This window comes from Bison bison, unplaced genomic scaffold (assembly GCF_000754665.1).
Source record: "Bison bison bison isolate TAMUID 2011002044 unplaced genomic scaffold, Bison_UMD1.0 scf7180017864218, whole genome shotgun sequence".
Lineage (NCBI taxonomy): Eukaryota > Metazoa > Chordata > Mammalia > Artiodactyla > Bovidae > Bison > Bison bison.
The window spans coordinates 2,452,199-2,458,105 of record NW_011494790.1 but is presented as its reverse complement, the minus strand read 5'-3'; positions in this window follow the sequence as shown (position 1 = coordinate 2,458,105).

The following is a 5,907-nucleotide window of genomic DNA, read 5'->3' as shown; positions in this document are numbered from 1 at the left end:
AGGCAATGGCACCCCACTCCAGTACTCTTGCCTGGAAAATCCCATGGATGGAGGAGCCTGGTAGGCTGCAGTCCATGGGGTCGCTGAGGGTCAGACACGACTGAGCAACTTCACTTTCATTTTCACTTTCATGCATTGGAGAAGACAATGGCAACCCACTCCAGTGTTCTTGCCTGGAGAATCCCAGGGACGGGGGAGCCTGGTGGGCTGCCATTTTTGGGGTCACACAGAGTCGGACACGACTGAAGTGACTTAGCAGTAGCAATAGCAATAGTGACTGAGCATAACACAAGAGTAGTCACATAAAAATTTTGCAAAGATGAGCAGTCTGTGGGCATGCCCATCTGTCTATGAGACTAGAAGGAATGCAATACAGCCACCACAGCCAGAGTCTACCCAGAAGAACACTGAATGGCATAGAGTAGGTGCTGAATAAACAGCTTTTGAATGAAGGAGTCTCAATTTTACAGCAGAAATAAGCATTGTCTCATACTCATTTATTGGTATGAGTAGTTATTCAACAACTCATGTATTAACTAGAAAAAAATTTGAATTCTCTGGATATATTATTCAATTCTGCATTTTACGTAAGCAATATCCTTGGCATTTGTTTTCACAAATACTACAAGTTCAGGGGGAAGAAAGAAAAAGTTTGAATACCAAGAAATTATTTTGATGGCCAAGTGAGTTTTCTGCAATGTGCAGAGGGCATGTGATGAAACAGATGCCTCTGTGTGTTTGGCTAAAAAGCTAGACGAATTTAAAAAGGGAAATTAATAGGAGCCTACTTTGGGCTCATTATAACAAAATTTTGCTTGATTCATATCTGCATATGAAGGGCCTACTTGATTGTATTTTTCTTTTGGGGGGAATGGATCACTTATTTCATCAGATAAATAACAATTCTTTCTTCATTAAGTGCAGAAACATGTATATGATTCTTTGTCTTCCTTTGAACTTTATTGGTTATCATACTTCTGAGAATATAGATTGATATGCAGCAATAATCTTGGGCTATCTGCTAACATTGTGTTGTATCAATATGATTTGATTCCAAGTCCAGTCAATTCCCATATGCTGATTTGCTAAAGTAATAAATGTCAGAGCACTCGTTCTGCCCAGACTGGATGATAGCCACAGTGGACCTGCCTTTTTTAACAAGGGTATTTAAAGGAGAATTACCTGGGATGTAGAAGATTAAAAAATAAGTTATCTGAAGAATTTGCAAGCACAGAGTCTAGGGGAAGTTTAGTTTTTAAAAGAGATGGCAAAAAAGCAGAGGGGAATAGATACTTTTTAAGTCATTTAGAATGTACTGTTTAGCATACACAGACTTTGGATGACTTCAGGATGGAACCAAAGATAAGGAAAGAATTATGTCTAGGCTAAGTATACGTGTTCTGATGGTCATTGCTACTCAAAGATGGAATGTGTTGTTTCATATTGTTATAAATTGCCAATTCCTTGAGATAGTGAATCCTAGGATGAGCAACAAATATTAAAGCTGTCATTACGGTGACTCTAGCATCACTAGATGAATTAACTGAAAGACTCATAAGATCCCTGGGCTTTTATTACATTCAGGAGATAAGAGAGATGGTGATGTATAATAAAAGTAATACATCTTGGCTTATAGGCTAGACATAATAATGATATGTGTCTGCTTTGTGATATGTATTAAGATACAGTTTCTGAGAAACCTTGCTCTTTTAATTATGCTCTCTGTTCCCTGAATCTTTGTCCTCTGCATCTGTTTCCACATTTCTGCTTGAATATCTTATCACTTTTCAAGGGGCATTCTAAGTGGATCTTTCTCTAACACTATCTGTATTTGGACCATCCCCAGAAGGTTTAATTACTTCTTCATCAATATCACTATAGTGTTTTACACATATTTGAGCAGAATAATTATATGATTTCTGCTTACATTTGTTTTCCAAATCCTAAGGAAATATCAGTTCCTTGAGGCCAGTTACTGAACTGATTAACTTTACTTGTATGTCAAATATCTCATGAATTCTGATTGCTGGGAGAAAATTCTCCATAGATTTCTTGTGTTCCTGTATGATTTAAACCTTCTGAGTCAAGGACGTATTTGAATAGCAGACAGTTTTGAAATATAAAGATGATGTACACCACTGGAGAGATATAGAACTATCTTCTTCCTGAGGAAATTTCAAGAAAGAAAAGATAAAACCTTCTTGTTCCTTCCCCTCCCTGGAAGTTGTTCAGCTGTTCATTCATGTCTGCCTCTCTGCAGCTCCATGGACTGCAGCATACCGGGGATCTTGTCCTTCAGCATCTCCCAGAGCTTGCTCACTCATGTCCATTGAGTTGGTGATGGCATTCAACCATTTTTTCCTCTATCATGCACTTTTTCTCCTGCCTTCAATCTTTCCCAGCATCAGGGTCTTTTCCAATGAATCAGCCCCTCGCATCAGGTGGCCAAAGTACTGGAGCTTCAGCTTCAGCATCAGTCCTTCCAGTGAATATTCAGGACTGATTTCCTTTAAGAGGGACTGGTTGGATCTCCTTGCAGTCCAAGGGACTCTCAAGAGTCTTCTCCAACACCACAGTTCAAAAGCATCAGTTCTTCGGTGCTCAGCTTTCTTTATGTATCCTCTTTTTTTTTTTTTTTAATTTATTGATTCTAATTGGAGGCTAATTACTTTACAATATTGTAGTGGTTTTGCCATACATAGGCATGAATCAGCCATGAGTGTACATGTGTTCCCCATCCTGAGCCCCACTTCCAGCTCCCTCCCCATCCCATCTGTCTGGGTCATCCCAGTGCACCAGCCCTGAGCATCCTGTCTCATGCATCGAACCAGGACTGGCGATCTGTTTCACATATGATAATATACACGTTTCAATGCTATTCTCTCAAATCATCCCACCCTTGCCTTTATGACAGCTTTCTTTATGGTTCAACTCTCACATCCATACATGACTACTGGAAAAACCATAGATTTGACTAGATGGACTTTTGTTGGCAAAGTAATGTCTCTACCTTTGCTTATATTTCAGGCAGCAAACTTAAGAGACACTTTTCTTTGCTCCTAGAGGAGGCTGCCCAGAATAATGAATATTCTCTCCTTTGGGGTGGGTATACAAACACATATGCCAGTAACCTCTTGAAGTTTCCTTTACATTTCCTAAATCTGGGGTTTAGGTTTGTGTGGTACATGCTACTGCTATTGTTATTTAGCTGCTTAGTTGTGTCCAACTCTTTTGCAACTCCAGGGACTGTATCCCACCAGACTCCTCTGTCCATAGGATTTCTCAAGCAAGAATAATGGAGTGGGTTGCCATTTCATTCTCCAGGGACTCTTCCTAACCCAGGCCCACATCCCCTGCATTGAAGGTAGATTCTTTACTGCTGAGCCACCAGGGAAGCCCATGCCACTGCATATGTGGGCAACTATTTAGACTTCATTGCATCAATGGTGGGTTTTGCTGTGCATAATAAATAATCTGTTTCTCTGACCTAGGGGACTTATGTGAAAACATGGATATGAAAGTGTGCCTGTTAGCTTCCAAACAGGGTAAATCTCAGACTCTTCATAGTTTCTGACTTCACACTGCTCTGCATATATGTACACATGAGTATGTGTGTGAATATCATCTATGTGTATACTGTAGCTGGTTAGAGTATGAGAAGCTTCATCCCAGCAGAGCCCCACTTCCATCCTTCTCCCTTATGGTCACCCTAGACCAGTAGGCATTCTCAACCCCACAGAGTGCTGCTGAGGAAATAGAAAGATATGTGCAACACCCCAACAGACTGGCCTCTTCCTACAATGCATGGCCTTGGCTACGATGATCAGCTCAGAAGCAGAGAAATCAGGTGAATCACACAGACCAATCCAACTCTGACTTTGGAGCTGAGAGGTCATGACTTAATAACCACCCACATCCAAGAAATCTCAGAAAGCTTCAACATTTGGGACATACTGACCATCTTATACACAGCCATGAACTTGGCACTCCAGGCACACAGTCAGGTACAAGGACTGACCACTTCATACAAACTCATCGTTCTATATCCATAACTGTTCTACATTCTAGACACATCAACACACATGAACAGACCATTCCATAGAGTGACTCTTCTTGACCTCAGATAATACCTCCTCTGCACCTAGGAGTCACCAGTGGTCCCACTCTACTTCCTGTGAAGCTTTGCGTACATGAGACATGGGGTGGGAAGCTGCGATGGCCTCGAGTCTTCTGTGATAACTTCTACTCTGTGAATGTCATGGTGCATTTTTGTAAACGGAAGGTAAACTTGGTTTCTAAAATGAATTATTACAGCTAACGAACATGCAAGTATCCAGGAATAATACTGATGTGTGTGTTCAGTTGCTCAGTCATGACTCTTTGCAACCCCACAGATTATAGCCTGCCAGGCAGTTCTCTCCATGGGATTTTCCAGGCAAGAATATTAGACTGGGTTGCCATTTTCTTCTCCAGGGGAATCCATCCAACCCAGGGATAGAACCCACGTCTCCAGTGTCTCCTGCATTGACAGGTGGATTCTTTAGCACTCTGGTACCTGGGAAAACACAATAATGCTAACTAGCATTTGCTGAGTTCTTAATATTCAACAAATGTTTTATATTCAACAAAGTGATACACACACATATGCACACACATACATAGTAACTTCTTTCATTCTTACAATGATAACCATGAGATAGATCCTGTTAATACTTCTATTTAATAGGTGAGGAAAGAGAAGCTATAAGAGGTTAAATATCTTGCCAGTGTTACAGAGCCAGTACCTGGTACTCAGAAAGTAAATCTGTGCAGATGGACTCCAGAGTTCCCTTTCTTAACTGCTATTTCCTGCTAAGTGTCTAATTTTTCTGTTATTGACACTGACAAATTTTAGGTGATGACTTTGACTTTTCTGTAAGCATTAATGTGTTGTTTAATGTTCAATTAATATTTTTTTATTTTCATTAATCTTACAACTTTTTAGCATTTAACATGTGTTGCTACTGCTGCTGCTGTAGTCTCGTCAGTTGTGTCCGACTCTGTGTGACCCCATAGATGGCAGCCCACCAGGCTCCCCCATCCCTGGGATTCTCCAGGCAAGAACACTGGAGTGGGTTGCCATTTCCTTCTCCAATGCATGAAAGTGAAATGTGAAAGTGAAGTCGCTCAGTCGTGTCCAACTCCTAGCGACCCCATGGACTGCAGCGCACCAGGCTCCTCTGTCTATGGGATTTTCCAGGCAAGAGTACTGGAGTGTGGTGCCATTGCCTTCTCCTTAACATGTGCTACTTGAACCTAATACACTGCTTTGAGGACATAATATTATGTTCTTCTCAGCTTGTTATAGGAATAGACTCTATTTTAGTCTACATCTCATGGTTTGTGGGATCTTATCTTCCCGAAAAAAAGTGAAAGCCGCTCAGTCGTGTAGGACTCTTTGCTACCCCATGGACTATACAGTTTATGGAGTTCTCCAGGCCAGAATTCTGTAGTGGGTAACCGTTCCCGTCTCCAGGGGATCTTCCCAACCCAGGGATCGAACCCAGGTCTCCCACATTGCAGGTGGATTCTTTACCAGCTGAGCCACAAGGGAAGCCCAAGAACACTGGAGTGGGTAGCCTATCCCTTCTCCAGCAGATCTTCCCCTCCCAGGAATCAAACCAGGGTCTCCTGCACTGCAGGCGGATTCCTGACCAGGGATCAAACCCAGGTCCCTAGCAGTGAGTGCACCAACTTGTGACCAGTGGACTGCCAGGGAATTCCCAGAATAGACTCTTGAATGAATCTGATTATTCCTCCCAAAACTTCTAATGAGATCATAATACTTCTTCCCTAAGAAATATAACACCTAATCGATGACCACACTTTCTGATCTACCTCTTCAAAATATGAGTTTGGACTGGGATA